The sequence below is a fragment of the Hemibagrus wyckioides genome, linkage group LG15 (assembly GCF_019097595.1).
Source record: "Hemibagrus wyckioides isolate EC202008001 linkage group LG15, SWU_Hwy_1.0, whole genome shotgun sequence".
Classification (NCBI taxonomy): Eukaryota; Metazoa; Chordata; class Actinopteri; order Siluriformes; family Bagridae; genus Hemibagrus; species Hemibagrus wyckioides.
This window is the reverse complement of record NC_080724.1, coordinates 21,353,367-21,372,114: the sequence shown is the minus strand read 5'-3', so window position 1 is coordinate 21,372,114 and position 18,748 is coordinate 21,353,367.

Sequence of the window (18,748 nt, the reverse complement as noted above, 5' to 3'; positions counted from 1 at the left end):
TAACACGGGTCTGTCATCTGTTCAATTCTATCTCCAACATTTCAGTAGATATTCAGCGCCGCCTTTTTTCCCTTTCACACACTAATTAGTTTCTACACCCAAATTTATTCCCAAAATGATTTAAAGACTTAATACTTATGCTTTTCTTGTAACTCGTAACATTTGTTTATTTTTCAAAATAAATTCAGTAGTGTTTTTGCAACTTGCTTCATTTTAAGATCAGCCACTGGTCATTGATATTCATGAACAGAGCGCTGGATGCTCACTGTGCGGCTTGGCCAACTTTATTGTCGGACCTGGCAGCGAGCAAGATAACGTTATCTTCCTGTGGTAAATTAGCTCACTAACAGCCTGCTCAGTGTTTTCACGAACTCACAAAATACAGGAATGCAGCCAATTTTTAACATTTTTTTTTACCTCAGTATAAAAAAGTGCTGTATAGCTAACACAGTCTAATATGTTTCCAAAACATGATAATCAATAAAGAATTAAAAACACAAACCAAACCTATTGTCTGCTTCAGCCCTGCTCAGCGAAAGTCGCTAATGATGCCGTTGAATTTCGGCGTGTTCATGTGGAAATTTGATTTCTAAAAGTAAATGCGTCGCTCTTGTGTGTCTAATGAATGACTAATGCGCAGCCGATGTACATCTCTGGATGAGCGTATAAAGGACTTGTGTATAAAGGATCCTGTTTTCTATCCAAGTCGCCTGTATCGTGTTGCGCTTTTTTAGCTGCGGAGTGAATCACAGCTAATGACAGCTAATGGCATCTCGAAATGTTGACACAGAACATTTTAGCCAAGCACTCTTGTACCAAGTGCGCATAATAGTCCCGCATATTGCAAATTAGCATAACATCTGGGGCTGTAATGGCTTCCTAAGTGCTGTTGTGCCCATATCAGGTTACTGGCTTTGTTAAGGCTTTTCATTTCGCCTTATAAAAAATAAAAAAAACCCCCAAAAAACAGCGCAGACATTTGGACAGATTAGTAAGCCGTGCTGGAAACTGTTTAACTGCCGAAGCGCTTCGTTTGGAGAGACGTAATTTAACGGGTCGTGGAGTCCACTTTATGAAATGCTGTTGATCGAGAAAATTACGGAAACTCATCAACAACAACAACGTCTTCCATCATCAAGTGCTGCTGCAGGTTTTTTTCCCCCACGAACGGAGCAAAAGGCCAGCTCTATTTCTGACAATTTAATTAACGCTAGCGTCGGGGCATTCAGGGGTCATGATTTTCCAGCTTATACCTTGCAAAAAATTAACTTTCTTCCATTTAGTTTTTCATTCCCAGTCTGCAGTGATTAATTGGGATTGTTGTAGGGTGTAACAAGGATATTTGAAATCGCTATAACATTAATGTTACGCTACAGCGGGCTAGATGATGTCGTCATAAAATAATTCTGCCACTGGTGACATGTTCGGGGTAGCGGAGTTAAGCACATCATGGGGAATTCAAAGAGATCATGCTAACGTGCTATCGGTAGTCGTAGCCGGCTAGAATGCTAATCAGGAGGTTAGGTTACAGATTTTTTGAAGGTTGGATATTTTCTTTTCCATTGAGCAAAAAATGTTTTGTACTGTATTTTTTTCTATAAGTGTAACAAGACATTTATTTAGCAAAAATTGTAGCACACTATAGCTAAAAGTATGTGCACCTCTTGACCATCCCACCCATACTGTATGCTCATCAGCTGCAAACTTCATCAGAAGCCCAAGCATGTTTCCTTACAACTTTTTCTCTAACACTGGAGACTCCTTCCATTTTAATGTGTTTATTATTAGCGGAGCATCTGTTGTGCAAAGCTGTTACTATAGAAACGGTAACTACTGAGTAAATCAGCAGTGTTGTGTTTTAAGAGGTGACCATAACCATAGAAGTGACCATAACCATAGGGACCTGGACTACGTGCACCCCTGACCATCAGACCCCATGTGGATTTCTTTGTAGACTATTGTTACTGGAACTAAGAGGTTGAGATGACAAGCCCCTGTGCACAGAGCTGCATGAAGAGCTCCATGGTGTGGAGGTGAAGGTTGGAGTGGAAGAACTTGATTGTCCCGCACAGAGCCCTGACTCTGACTCAACACCACTGAACACCTTTGGGATGAACTGGAACTGGAGTCTCCTCACCATTCTGACATCAGAGTCTGATCTCACTAATGCTCTTATAGCTGAATGAACACAAATCCCACAGCCACAATCCAACATCTGGAGGAAAGCCTTCACAGAAGAGAACCATAAAGCGTAGAAGAAAATATGTCCATTTTTATTTATCTAAAAAAATGCCTAAAGTTTAACAGTAAAGAGTTTTTCTGAGTTATTTTTTTCCAATACTATTGCGTAACACACCCTGCCAAAGCACCACAACATCTGGGAGTGTAATAGCTTCCTACGCACTGTAATGGCTTCCATAAGTACTAAAGGGCTTTCAATGCAACCACTATAATGAATGAAGTATAATTAAAGATGTAATTTGTCCATCTGTGGTTCTACTAAGCCATGAAAACGTCCCTGAAAACTGTGTGGACGTGTGGAAAAAAACCACCGTAACCAGTGTGGAATTGCAGAGTTGTAAAGCAGATTTATTCCTTATGGCCGAAAACGGACTTTAATGACCTTCTCCGCAGTTTTCTGAGCTACAGTTTTGCCTTCGGAGCAACACTTTTTAGATAAGTGCACAGTGTGGAGCAGAGACCAAAAAACCCCCAAAAACCTTGGAAACAAATGTAATGAAATGAAATAGTTACCTACATAAATATTGGTGCCCTTCAGGAAACTATATAAAATATTAGAGATGACACTAATCTGTTGCCAAGCCTGGATATCAGACACTGATACAAAAAGAAATAGATAAATAAAAAATTTTATTAAAAAATAAATAAGACAAAAGAATGAAGTAAATATGGTTTTAAATAAGGTTTTAATATATAAATTTTCTTATACATATTTATAAATGTTTATTATACATATAAAATATAAAACATTATGATTAAAGCATGTTTTAATCAAAAATAAAATGTAAAAGTGTTTTTAAATGTAAATATATATAAATAAATAGTTCTTCTTTCTTTCTTTCTTTCTTTCTTTCTTTCTTTCTTTCTTTCTTTCTTTCTTTCTTTCTTTCTCTGATGTTTTCTTTCTTTCTTTCTTTCTTTCTTTCTTTCTTTCTCTGATGTTTCTTTCTTTCTTTCTTTCTTTCTTTCTTTCTCTGATGTTTCTTTCTTTCTTTCTTTCTTTCTTTCTTTCTTTCTTTCTTTCTTTCTTTCTTTCTTTCGGGAATGCTGTGATTGTTTGCTTTTTTTGCCTCAGTGAAGCTCCATCAGCTGCTAAAATCTGAAGGCAAATAAATTATTATTAAATAAATAAACAAACAAATAAATAAATAAATATCATTTCTGTGAAGTCTAACAATTTGGAGCGAAGCCTCTTTGCCGAACCCAGACGTGTGTTTCTCAGATTGTTTGATCCGGGATCTGTTTGGATGCCGATGTTTTTCAGTTTAATTTGCTTCCAGAGGGATGGCCAACGCACATCCAGAGGTCAGAGTTACTAATCTCAGTGCCAAGACCGTGAACGGAGACCGAAAGAGCCGAGAGCCCGGAGCATTCCGGAATATTTATTTGTACCCAGCCTCTCTCACATCCAAGGACGCTTCACAAACCAGAAAATACAAGTGGGAAAAATAAACACGAGACCATCGCAAATATCCCGGACATGCCTGGGTTTAGGTAGACCAAGCTCGGTTACAGTGATGAGGATCAGGGCTGCGTTCATTACTGAACAAGGGAGACGTGTTTCTGTCTTTTTCTTCATCTTTGCAGGGGGAACTAGTTTACTAGGGAATATTTAGAGGTGCCAATCAGCCTACAGGGCATGTCTTCAGACTGAGGGAGGAAACCGGAGAACCAGGAGGAAACAGGAAACAGTGGGAGAACACTCACACACACACACACACACACACACAAACACACACACACATGAAAGCATTAGGCATATGTGCTACTATATTATTATTTTATTATTATAAGCCACTAAGCCCCGCCCACTTTCCATATTGTACTACACATAAGCTTTATACGCTCGTCTGCACTTACATGTTTGATGTTTATTTTATTGGGATTAATTAAAGAATAGATTTAATAAAGAAAGGAAGCCAACACAAACCAATAATGTGTAAAGGAACACTTATTTTTGCATACAATTATTATATTTTTTTATTAAAATCTAATTCCAGATTCCATTTCTGGAGTTTTGTGGGTCACCACATGCATTTCGAGGAAGAGCTTTGTGCTTTACAAAAAAAAATATTTATATTCTGGTTTATTATTTATTACAATATTTATTATTATTTTAATTTATATTTTTTTTATGATGTTTATTATTGTGGTGTCTGCTTATTATTTATTATAATATTTATTATTTTGGTTTGTGTTTATTATTTAATATTTATTATTGTTTATATGTTTATATTTATTAATGTTTATTATTTATAGAAGTTTGCTAAAAGATTAATTTAAGATTAAATTAAGATTGTTTTAATTCATTCAAACTTACACACACACACACACACACACACACACACACTTTGCATATTTCCATATTTACAGCCAAAACATAAAGACTCTTCTGTCAGGATCTCTCTCTGTCTGTCTGTCTGTCTCTCTCTCTCTCTCTCTCTCTTTCTTTCTTTCTTTCTCTGATGTTCTTTTCCTCTTCCTTCCTTCCTTCCTTCCTTCCTCCCTCCCTCCCTCCCTCCCTCTCTGATGCTCTCTTCCTGTCTTTCTTTCTTTCTTTCTTTCTTTCTTTCTTTCTTTCTGTCTTTCTCATGTGAAAACGATCACACAGCTAGCGCAGGAAAAACACAGTTAAGTCCAAACACAGCATTGTGTTTAACTGGGAAACGTTTGTGTTTCAGTAAAACTGGTGTGACTGGAGTTACTCCTGAGGTGTGAATGGCAATATTAAATCCTCACTTCACTCAAATCCCAGCCGTAAAGAGCGCAGGAAGTTTGGTGCGATGAAGGTAGTGTGATTAAAGCAAATAAAACATCCGTATCGACAGGAACATGCCGAAGAGGAGAGAGGAGAGAGGAAGTCTTCCCGGTGCGATCCGGTGGCCGTGAGAGCACAGGCTCGGAATATGAAAGCCATTCTCTCGTCTGTTGGCTGAAATCTAACTCCATTACAGAGATACAGTCCTTGAAGCGTTTGAATAAAATGAATAATGCACTTCCCGTCCTGCACGGGTCCGATAAAGCCAATATCACACACGGAGAGGAAGAGGAGACGGACCACGCCGGAGCTCAGCCTGCTTCACAAAGAGAAAACACAAAAAAGCGCTATAGTCTGCTGAATATCGCTATGCTAGCTGTCTGTAACGCTCACATCCACAGCTCCGGGATTTGTTTGTTTTTTATTTTTATTATTTGTTTTTTGTAATCTGTGGTGTTTTCTCTTTTTTTCTGTTTTCTAGAATTAATAGATTAAAAATACACAGATTCATAAAGTAATAATTTATAATGCGCTTTCTGTTAGCATTGCTCAGGCTGTGTAATGATAATGACGCTCATGCTAGTTTAGCATTACTACTGAAACAAAAGAATAGAATAGAAGAATAGAAAAGTCCTTAGCTACCTTCCTTTCTTTCTTTCTTTCTTTCTTTCTCTCTCTCTCTCTCTCTCTCTCTCAGCTTTCTGTTTCTTGACTCTGCTTATGGACCTCAGTAAGCTCTGAGTGTTGAGTAACGCTGCTCGAACCCTGACTCACGCTAACCGGGTAAAACGATGTGTTCCAGGTGAGTGAGTAAGAGGACGCTGCACACAGCCGTGTTCCACATGCAGAGAAAATCAGTGTGTGTTTAAAGTAGCGTGATGTGTGTGTGTGTGTGTGTGTCGCATTCCTCGTGTCACAAAGCATCACTGGGAGGAAGGTGAGTGTGTTATCCTGGGAAATTCCGAGCTTATACTGTGGTGCGTTGGAACGTAACTGCAGTATGTTACACTGGTGTGTGTGTGTGTGTGTGTGTGTGTTTATTACGGTGCTTGTCAGCTCCTGATCCTGATAGATTGATTGTGTTGGAGTGTGACTAATGAAAGGCGTGAGAGGAAAGAGCTTTTACAATCGATTATGCTGAGCGAGGGCGACCTCACGCTTCGGCTCTATTAAGAGCTTCAGTCATTTTCCACAAGGGGAGAAAAATGCACTTAAAGCTTGTCAGAGACGAACTTCATCCTTTTATACGCTGCTGGTGTGGGGGTGTGGGGGTGTGGGGGTGTGGTTGAAGCCATTTTCCCCTTCTGTGTACTTGTCATTGCTAACTGGCTAGCTAGTCCACTAATGAAGTACAATTTACTGTTTCATCTTTGGTTAGATCTTTCTGAAAGTCTGTTTGAAAGCTAAGCGTTAGAAAACAATAACATCAAACAAAACTTTATTTAATTATAGTTATAGTTCTCCCTGAAAACATTTATGCAATTATTCTAATCATCTACAACAAGCAGCATGATCTAAGGTCTAAGGTTTCCTCCTCACATCTCCAGGGTTTCTGGTGAACTCTATCCAGAACTTGATCCAGAACACGATCCTAAAACTCCATCCAAAACACAATCCTGAACTCCATCCAGAACACGATCCTGAACTCCATCCAAAACACAATCCTGAACTCCATCCAGAACACGATCCTGAACTCCATACAAAACATGATCCTGAACTCCATCCAGAACATGATCTTGAACTCCATCCAAAACATGATCTTGAACTCCATCCAAAACACGATCCTGAACTCCATCCAAAACACAATCCTGAACTCCATCCAAAACATGATCTTGAACTCCATCCAGAACACGATCCTGAACTCCATCCAAAACACAATCCTGAACTCCATCCAAAACATGATCCTGAACTCCATCCAGAACACGATCCTGAACTCCATCCAAAACACAATCCTGAACTCCATCCAGAACACGATCCTGAACTCCATCCAAAACACAATCCTGAACTCCATCCAGAACACGATCCTGAACTCCATCCAAAACACAATCCTGAACTCCATCCAGAACACGATCCTGAACTCCATCCAAAACACAATCCTGAACTCCATCCAGAACATGATCTTGAACTCCATCCAGAACATGATCCGGAACTCCATCCAGAACACGATCCTGAACTCCATCCAAAACACGATCTTGAACTCCATCCAGAACACGATCCTGAACTCCATCCAAAACACGATCCTGAACTCCATCCAGAACACGATCTTGAACTCCATCCAAAACATGATCTTGAACTCCATCCAGAACACGATCCTGAACTCCATACAAAACACGATCCTGAACTCCATCCAAAACACGATCCTGAACTCCATCCAAAACATGATCTTGAACTCCATCCAGAACACGATCCTGAACTCCATCCAAAACACGATCCTGAACTCCATCCAAAACATGATCTTGAACTCCATCCAGAACACGATCCTGAACTCCATACAAAACACGATCCTGAACTCCATCCAAAACACGATCCTGAACTCCATCCAGAACACGATCCTGAACTCCATCCAGAACACGATCCTGAACTCCATCCAGAACATGATCTTGAACTCCATCCAGAACACGATCCTGAACTCCATCCAAAACACGATCCTGAACTCCATCCAAAACATGATCTTGAACTCCATCCAGAACACGATCCTGAAGTCCATCCAAAACACGATCCTGAACTCCATCCAAAACATGATCTTGAACTCCATCCAGAACACGATCCTGAACTCCATCCAGAACACGATCCTGAACTCCATCCAGAACACGATCCTGAACTCCATCCAAAACATGATCTTGAACTCCATCCAGAACACGATCCTGAACTCCATCCAAAACATGATCCTGAACTCCATCCAAAACATGATCTTGAACTCCATCCAGAACACGATCCTGAACTCCATCCAAAACATGATCTTGAACTCCATCCAGAACACGATCCTGAACTCCATCCAGAACACGATCCTGAACTCCATCCAAAACATGATCTTGAACTCCATCCAGAACACGATCCGGAACTCCATCCAGAACACGATCCTGAACTCCATCCAGAACACGATCCTGAACTCCATCCAAAACATGATCTTGAACTCCATCCAGAACACGATCCTGAACTCCATCCAAAACATGATCTTGAACTAGATTCAAAACTTATTCTTGAACTTGATCTTGAACTTGATACAGAACTTGATCCTGAACTCCATCCAGAACATGATCTTGAACTAGGTTCAAAACTTGATCTTGAACTTGATCTTGAACTCAATTCAAATCTTGATCCAGAACTTGATCCAGAACCTGACCTTGAAATCAATCCAGAATTCCATCCAGAACTTGACCCTGAAGTCCATCCAGAACTTGATCTAGAATTTCATCCTGAACTCCATTCACAACCTGATCCTGAATTTAATCCTGAACTCCACCCCGAACCTCGTCCAGAACTTGATCCAAAATTTCATCCTGAACTCCATCCACAACCTGATCCTGAACTTGATCCAGAACTCCATCCAGAACTTGATCCAGAACTCAATCATGAATTCAGTCCAAAACTTGATCCAGAACATGATCCTAATACTCCATTCAGAACTCAGTCCTGAACTTGATCCCGAACTTGATCGTGAACTCCATCCAGAACTCCATCCAGAACTCCATCCAGAACTTGATTCTGAACTCCATCCAGAACTTGATCTTGAACTTGATCCAGAATTTGATCCGGAGCTCGATGCAAAACTTGACCCTGAACACCATCCAGAACATGTGGGATTCCTCCCAGATCTCTGTTATCCTTTGGTAGAATGGTTGCTTTAATCTACCTGTAGGTGTGTGTGTGTGTGTCCATGATGTCTTCCCATCCAGTGATGATCTATTCCTGCATTGTGCCCAGCATTCCCAGGATGGACTCTGTGACTCTGACCAGGATAAAGAATGACAGATGAATCAAAGACTTTGTGACATAAATAAATCTGATCCTCTTTCTGTCATTTCTTTGTTATTCCTAATCCCTGAGCTCATCATGACATTTTTACGATACTTCCTCACACTCACGTGTTTGTAGATGTGTGTAAATAGATAAGAAATCCACTTGAACATGAGACACAAACTTGAAACTTCACGATAAGAGGTCTGATCCAAACCCGTCACACTCTGGCTATCGTGATGGTAAAGTATTAAAAAAAAGGAAAAGAAATCCGATCACAGAGATCCGCTTCTGCAGTCGCACCAGGAGCCGCGCCACGCTGCTGGAAAAGTCTCTCAGGAAAGCAGCTGACCTCAACTTTAAATAAAACGCTTGATGATTTATGGCTGCATTACACACCAAGGGGCTGATGGGTAGCAAAGACAGATGATGCTTCACTGACAAACATACACACACACACACACACACAGACAAGCCCAAACCCCAGTGCTGAATATCAAATGAAAAGAGGATGACAAAAAAAAGAGAGACATGACAACTTGAGCGATGGCTGGATGACACGCGCCTTAAGGGTTTATCACGATTTCTGGAGGAATGCTTCAGGGTGTTTAACTTTTCCCCTGGAAAAAAGGGAGGAATGACAGGGATGAGTGTATTAGACAGGATAACAGCAGGATGAAAGAAGGTGGAAAAGGTGGGAATTATAAACAGGCAAGAAAATGTAGGGCTCGTCTGGTCCCGAAGGTCTGAGCACACCCACCAGAGCTGGATTTACTTCAGCATTTAAGTTTTTTAATGTGTTTTCCACACTAAAAATCCAATCAGGTCAGATCTAGAGCAGTGCCAAAACACAAAACCTGACTCTTACACCCTGTATTAAGCTCCAAAAAATCATTTCCAGGTATATTTTTAAAAGTAACAAGTAGCATTAAGTGTTAAGCCGCGTCTCGTATCTTCAGGGGTCCAAGCGCCAAAAGTGCAGCATGTCACTGGAGACCTTGGAAGCTTTAAGAATAATTTTTGGAACGAAATTTGGCACAACGATTCAGAATAAAGGTAAAAAATATTCCCACCAATTTGCAGGTGTGTGTGTTAAACCGACTAGCGCCACCAACAGGACAAAACTGTACATGCATTTCTGTCTATAACTGCGTAACTGCATTAAATGAAATAAAATCTGTTCATCTTTACCTGACAAAATGTGTTACAAGTTTGTTTCATGTGTCTCTTATATCAAGTGTTTTATTTTAAATCGAAGTCAGCTGCCTTCCGCAGAGTTTTACACCAGAGTCAAACGGCTCCTGGTGCGACTACAGAAGCAGATATTTGTGATGGTTTTTTCTTTTCAGACTGTCATGAGATGGATCGGATTTCTTATTGTCATGCTTCAGGTTCGTGTCTCAATTTCAAGTGGATTTTTCTACTTGAAGTTCAAGTTTAAATTTAGACTGATATTTAAATTTATTTTTTATTTATCCCTAATGAGAAGCCTGAGGCGACGGTGGTGAGGAAAAACTCCCTGAGATGATCTGAGGAACAAACCATGAGAGGAACCAGACTCAGAAGGGAACCTCATCCTCATTTGGGTGACACTGGACACTAAATAATGTAAATAATGTCCATTCTTCAACAGCAACCAAGAGCTCTTGAGAAACTAATAGGTCAGTGTAGTTTCTGAGTTCATTATTGACTTAGCAATAATTCCTTCCTGCTGATGCAACGGCAGGTCAAGTGGTTCGGTCCACAGCAGTCCTCTGGGTCACAGGCCATCCATTCAGATCTATCCCCAGCAGCAGTGAACACCACCAAGCTACAAGACTCCAACCAGGGGTAAAGCGTCTATAAAGACAATTATACAAATCTTGTTGAAGGTCGGTGTTTGTAATTGTAAATAAAAGCACATTATGATTAATGCGAGTAATGCTAACCCCACAAGTCTCTTAGAGGTCTGGAAATCCCTTTTTTTTAGAGATATTAGATATTTTAAAGGATCTAGGAGTAAAATGGTGTAAAAGGAATAAACTAAGCTATGCTACACTACACTATACTACAGGATGTGCTGTTATAGAACAAAACTCAAACTGATGGCACATGGAAATCAATCTCACACAACAACAATGGTGATTATTTTCCTGTAACATCACAACCTGGAGAGTTCTATTCCTTCTATTTCTTCTTCTAGGAATCTGGTGCCTGGAGGTGAAGTTATGCGCACTGAATTTTTTCCAAAAATGTTCCATGTTTCCTGTCGTTTTAGGCTAAACATGGGACAGTATAAATATATAACTTTCAAGCTTTTTTCTGTACTTCACTCACACTCTGGAAATCAGAAACTTTTTAAAACTTTTTTTTTTATATGGTTCACTTCGTCTCTCAGAAACGCGACGTCTGATTGCCTCGATACAAAAGACATCGTCTCTCCTGCTCTGAGAGAAACGGGGAAGATAATAGTGGAGCTTTCGATAAGAAGCCCCTAAAAATACAATTTCCCCTGAACACAGAGTTCGCCGTCGTTTTTCATCCAGCCCTCGTTTTTTCGGGAAGGGATTTCGGAAAGGCGAACTTCGACTTGGAAAGACAGAACGTCGCGGAGAAGCGGGCGTCGTTTTCCTCACACGTGCCTCAGAAGAACGTAGGAAGATGAGAACAAAAAATGAACAGCGAGTTTCTGGTAGTGAGAAGGACTTGGACCTTTCCATCTGTCCCTCGTCTCTTTATCGCTCATATCGTCTCTCTCTCTCCTCTCATCCTTTCTTCTCTTCCATCTTCCTTCAACCCTCGTCCTTATCTCGGCTCGGCGCAGAGAGAATAATGAAGAGAGGAAGTGAGGGAAGAAAGCTAGAGTTGAGGAAGAGGAGTGCAGTCGTGTTCGTTCTCATGCTTTCATTTGAGAAAAAAAGTGATATATATATACATAAGAGCTAGAGCTGCAGAAGAGCAGAGCCACTTGGCCGTCTCGGGTCTTTTTAAAGCTTTCTCAAAGCTTAGTTGAGCAGACAGAAAGGCCGCGTAATGCCTGTCTTCATGGAGGGAAAGATCCTCTAATGGAGTGCAGGAACAGAGAGAGAGTGTGTGTGTGTGTGTGAGAGAGAGAGAGAGAGAGAGAGAGAGGGAGAGAGAGAGAGAGAGAGAGAGAGAGAGAGACACTCCTTGAGACTTTTTCCTTGTCTTCATGAAACGCATCACTAATGCAGCTCGGGGGGAATGAGTTCAGAGATTACAAGGAAAGATGGAGTGCTATGTTCTGATAGATAGATAGATAGATAGATAGATAGATAGATAGATAGATAGATAGATAGATAGATAGATAGATAGATAGATAGATAGATAGATAGATAGACAAATTGATAGATAGACAAATTGATAGATACATAGATAGATAGACAGATAGATAGACGAATAGATAGATAGATAGATAGATAGATAGATAGATAGATAGATAGATAGATAGATAGATAGATAGATAGATTTTTATTTCCTCAGCAATAATTAATATTTTTTCTTTATTAATGACCAGCATGTAGTTTTTTTATCCGTTTATAGTTACAGTAAATGAGTTTTCCTTTAGGACTGCAGTCATTTTCATTGTAGTCCATTCCTCCCCCCCTGCCCCCCCCTGCCCCCCCCTGCCCCCCCGGATTATGAAAGCTGCTTTACTACAAAACTTCATCCATCCATCCATCCATCCATCCATCCATCCATCCTGCTCTGTTCTCAACACATTAACACTATAACACTGAATCTGTAAACAGACACTCTGCTGCACTGCTGTAGAAACGGACCTGTTTTATATACCGTGATCATTTCAAGCGACAGGATAAATAAATATTTATCATTTTCTCATTAAGTGTCTGATTGTGTTTTAGTGTTCCGACTTTATTACAGCGATCATCTCCCTCGATGCCTCGTAAATGTCCTGATTAAATACATTGCTGCTGGAATAGGTCATATAGTCAAGAGGAAATACCAGAATTAAAGCTTTATTCTGCAAAGGCGTTTATGACATTGATGAAAAACAGATTTTTTAATACTTCCTTCATTACACATTTCAGCTTTACTTTTACTCCAGTGCTGGTTTTTACCAGGCTTAATTTCGGATCACTGGATCTTAAACCCGAAGTTAAAGTAAGCTGCAGGTCCTTATTACTTTTGATTGAATTACTGTATGTTACGAGGCGGAGTGTGGAGAAGAGCTGCCAATCAGAGACACGGTTATTTACATCATAGACAATGAAGCATGATTCCAGTGCAGTTTAACCCTTTTAACCAGTACACTAGCGATGGTTTTCCTGAGTCTGATATAAAACCAGTAAGGACTTTCAGTGTCCTTTCAGTGTGTTTTAGAAGTGTGAGATAACCTTACAGAGAATTTGGAAAACTGGCTGAAGATCTGAGTTTTGAGCTGTTTCTTTAAGAAGACCAAGCACTTGGAGCATCTCAGAGAACAGAAATGGGTTTGATATCAACATTTACTTTGAAGATACCATCATTTGTGTGGGGAAAAAATGACCTGATTCTGATTGGTTATTGATGAGTTCCTGATTCTGACTGGTCACTGCTGGTTTCGTGATTCTGACTGGTCACTGATGATTTCTTGATTCTGATTGGTCATTGCTGATTTCTTGATTCTGATTGGCCATTGATCAATTCCTTATTCTGATTGGTCACTGATGAATTCCAGAGTCTGATTGGTCACTGCTAATTTCTTGATTTTAAATGGTCACTGATGATTTCTTGATTCTGATATGTTTATTTTTTTACTAAAAAAAACAACAAAGTAAAAATAAATATAAACAGTTAAGTAAAAATCAGTTATATTTATTATATTATTAAATATAAATATTATAAATAGTTAGATTTATTTTCTGAAAGCCACTGCTACTAACAATGTCAATATATCTTTAATATTTAATCAGAAAATACCTGCTGATTAATTAAAAATATATAATTAATTTTTTTTTTTTTTTTTTAGAATTTTCACAGTTAACGCTGTTACGAAACACGGACACTCGCTTGCAATCCTGATGGAAAAGAAAATCAAGGAAAGAAAATCAGGGATAGGAAATTGTGTGTTTTTTGTTGATAAAAGCAGGAATCTACTTACAAAAAAAGAAGATAAATGACTTATATGAGATATGAACGAGAAGATAGATAAGAAGAGAACTGAATTATTGAATCTAGTACAGAAATCAGTTAACCGTAGAAATAATGCGTTGATTATTCATCAGCTTTTAAACTAGCTCTTGATATTTCAATTTTCCGGCTTGTTTTACTGTATTTTTTGCTGGAAAAGAAAGTGTGACGATTGTGTAAAATGCTGTAGATAATAACTGGAGAGGACTAGACTTGTATTTTTAAAATAATTTCTGCTGATATTTATTTGTGTTTGTAAGTTAAAACTGCTATAACGGACCAAAAATGTGCTATTCATCACTCGTCTTCATGACCTGGACAGTTTCAGGTGACTTTTAACGTGAATTTATCTCCTAGTCAGGATGTGAGTAGGAAAATCTGGGAGTCAAAGAAAACACAAGTAATGGATCAAGCTTTTTTCACAAAATGGTTCTCTTCAGCACTTAAACCACTTTCTCTGACAGGTTTAATCACCGCTGTTGTTCCTGTGAAAAGATGGATTGTTACTTTAATATATATCTAAAAAAAATGAATAAAAATAACAGCTGAAATATCTTCAGAGTCTGCGTAAGTAATTATCACCTGAAATGGAGAAATCTTTCATTTTTAAATGCAGTAATTTATAGTGTTTGTGTGGCCAACGTTCATTTAGAAAATCATCAGCATTTAGCGAGCTGACACCGAACGTGTGTTTGGTCAGAAAAATATCCTCGCTTCTTTTGTACAACTCTACAAAAGGTTTTGATGAGTAGGACGAGTAGGAGTGAACAGGTTTTTTTTTCCTTCTCTTCTTGTCTTTTTTATTCCCAAGTAGCTGGATATCACAGACGCTTTTTCTACACCGAAATACACTTTTCCTACATGTTTGTACTCATGATTTGACCTGTTTTTCGCTCTAATTTACCCGCAGGCTCGTTCAGAGAGGATTTATCAAAGCCTGTGTTTTTTTTTCCTTCCTGAATGAAACAGAGCCGCGTGGGTAACCCGTTAACCTCTGTTGAAATTGGCCGATCAAAACTTTCTCAAGCCTGAAATTGTTGCAATTAGACGTGGAAAACATGACTGTTTTCCAAACGTGGTTAATTTTCTCTCATTTTAAACGCCGCACTGAGCGAAGGCCTGCTGTGCCCGAGAAAAGTTTTACACAACGACAACTTTGTTAAACGATAATTAGTATTATTGTTTAGGTACATGCCTCGATAGACAGAGAGAGAGAGAGAGAGAGAGAGAGAGAGAGATTTCACTTTACAGACCTTAGATATTTCACCTTACACAGGTTACTGATATACTGTGATAAATAGTTTATGCACCCCTCATTATTATTTATATAACCCTATAAAAAGCTTCACTCTTTACTTCTGGGAAGGCATTCGTGTTCAAGGATTCATGTTCAAGAGCATTAGTGAGATCAGACTCTGATGTTGGGATGCTGATCAGGCTCCAGTTCATCCCAAAAGTGTTTAGTGGTGTTGAGTCAGAGTCAGGGCTCTGTGCAGGACACTCCAGTTCTTCACTCCAACATTAACACACTTGGCTTTGTGCACAGCGGCTTTGTCATGCTGGAACTTTGTGGTAACGTTTTAAAGAACACACACACATGGGTGTGATGGTCAGGGGTGCACATACTTTAGCCAAATTTACAATATGTAGAAATTCTAGTAATGGTTTATTAAATGGTTATGGTCACTGTATACCACAGTGCTTCTGAATTTTTGATTCTGATTGGTTGTTGTGGAATTCCTGATTCTCAGTGGTCTTTAATGCATTATTGATTCTGATTCGTTGCTGCTGAATTCTTGATTCTGATGAGTTGCTGCAGAATTCCTGATTCTGATTGGTCATTACTGATTTTTTGTTTCTGTATACCACAGCGCTGCTGAATTCCTAATTATTATCGGTCATTACTGCATTCTTGATTCTGTTTGGCCATTGCTGATTTCCTTATTCTGATCGGTCAGTAGTTACTGTTTCTATAGTAACAAGATGTACGACAGACGCTCCGCTAATAATAGACAGATTAAAAGTGTGCATGATCATCGATATGGTGACGTTTTCTGTAAGGAGATGTTTATTTAGCATTTATGGAAGGAGTCTCCAGTGTCAGAGGTCACTTTGAAGTTTCTCAGAGAGACAAAATAAACCGAAGAACACAGGTCAGAACATTAAACTGAGTTATAATCTTTTTTGTTAGAATATAAACAGGACATGACATGCTCTTATAGGAAAAAGTCAGGGTAGAAACAGGAAGTACAGGAAGCTATGACACACCTCAGCTTGATGTACATCTGAAAATACAGAAAGGGATAAAAACAGGAAGTCAGAATTCCTTCATTTACATGACACTGGGTTGTTTTCCAGCTTTCTACTGATGAATGATTTCCGTCTACTAAACCGATAGATGTTTCATTTTCCCTGTACCACACCTTCATTAAACATGACAACTCATACAGAGCTTATAACACATTTACGAAGTCTTGTCTCCTGCTGGGTTTTATGAACACTGACATGTTTTTCATAAACACTCATCCGTAATTCTCGGGGATTTCACGCTCATCTGTCTTGGCATGAGTTTGTCATTTTGTAGAAGTCTCAAATAAATTACAATTTAGTTTCCAAAAGTTTTCAAAAGCTTGAAGTTAGATTTTTTTTCCCTCTCTAATATTTTCTGTTTTTTTTTTTATTTTTTTTTTAGTTTAATGACACACAGACTTTTCTTCTCGTCTCTGCGTTCCTGCTGTTTCTCGTTTTCTTTGCTTCTTTGAAGCATTGTCTTTAATCACATTTACCAGATGGGTCATTTCCTGATTCTCTGTCAGATTTCCATATTTCCCATCTATTCTCTCTCTCTCTCTCTCTCTCTCTCTCTCTCTCTCTCTCTCTCTTTCTCTTTCCTTAGAAAGAAAGAAAAAAAAATCCCCTTCATCTGCACTACTGAACAAATCTCAGATTTCCGCCACATCCTGCTCTCGACGTAAATATTAATTTCATGCCTTTCAATTTCAATATGCAAGCCTTTTTTTCTCCAGGTTCAGCCTGCACCATTTCAGCCGGATGGCTTTCAGATGTTTACAGAGAGAAGTCATTAGATTTGCCGCTATGGCAAACACTGTGGCTAATTTTCAGGAAACTGTGTTTTGTGTTTTAATTTTTTCGAGAAGGAGGAACAGGAAGACGAGGGAGACGTTTTAGACAATAGACAATCTTTACCACAGCTGAATCTTATTCTATCAACAATAATGATTTTTTTTGTTTATGGTTTATAGAATTATGACAGGAAGTTATATAAAATGACTAATATGAGGCCCAGGGTGTGATTAAAAATGAGTCTATTTGTGCTCATAAACACAAAAGGACTTATTCGTGTTTGTGTTCATTGTGTTATGTACTTCAAGACTGATCTGTTCCAATACTTTTGCTCACCCCAAAACTGACACAAAAGCTAATATGTTTTTCAGTTGCAGGTCAGGACTCAGTGTGAGACGTGTGTTTTTATCGTTTAGGATAACCTTACACACGGTAGCGTTTGAAGGCTACCACTTTAGGTGTCCCCTTTCATATGGGCCATTAAGCAGCACTGTGGAAGATGCGGAACATGAAAACGACAAAATGGACGCAAATTCTATTTTTTTGGCTTCTGGCTAAAGCTGTTTCCGTAATGCTGATCTCGGGTAAAAATAAAAAAATAAAAACACACAATGACCCGTGTTAGTCTCTAGTGTTTGGTCTGGTGCTAATCTCTGCAGATTATCCTGTGGCACTGATTTAAAAGCATTGATTGTGTTGCTTGTCCATTCGGGAAAGGAAAGCTGGATCTGATGTTCTTATGAGTCATGGAATGTATCCTTGAATCCTTCATTTATGTGAGATATTAATAGAAATTCATGATCACACTCTAGCGTAGGTCTCCAAGCACTAGCAGAGATACTAGCAAAGGAAACGTTTTGTGTTTCCTGTCAGACCCACCATCCTGAGCAATACTTCAGTGTTCAGGACCCAGTGCAGATCCAGTTTATGTTACAACTTGTGTGTCTGTTTTCTATTGTGTGTCTTTTGTGCGATGTTTGTTTCCTGAGTTCTCGAGCTTCCGGCTTGCCCTGATCCCGCCTCTACCTTGATGACATCTTCACTGGTGCCCCTATTTAAACCCACAAAGGATGTGGTGGTAGCTCAAGTGGTTAAGGCTCCGGATTGTTGACTGAAAGATTGAGGTTCTGGTTTTGGAACCGAATAAAAGCCTGGCAAACTCTAAATCCCAGGATAAACCCTCCTGTGTGAACTCATTTGTAGACGGATACGTTATTCCGATGTGTTTTTCAATCCTCTTTGGATCATTAGCGAACCTATAGACATATGTTCAGTCTCAAGTCATTTTTTTGAGGTTCAAGCCCAGGCACCACCAAGCTGCTTGTGCAAGGCCCCCAACCCACCCTACTCCAGGGGTCCTGCATCATGGCTGACCTTGTGCTCTGACCCCAACCCTCAAGGATGGGATAGGTAAAGAAAGAATTTCACTGTGCAGAAATGTATATGTGAGAAATAAATTTGATTTATTTTTTTAAAGAAGAAGAACGAAGGCATGGAGGAGGGTGGTAGAAGTGGTGTGTTTGGTGTGTTGTAGCACTCCAAAGTGTAGTATTGTACTCGTGAACGTTGTATAGG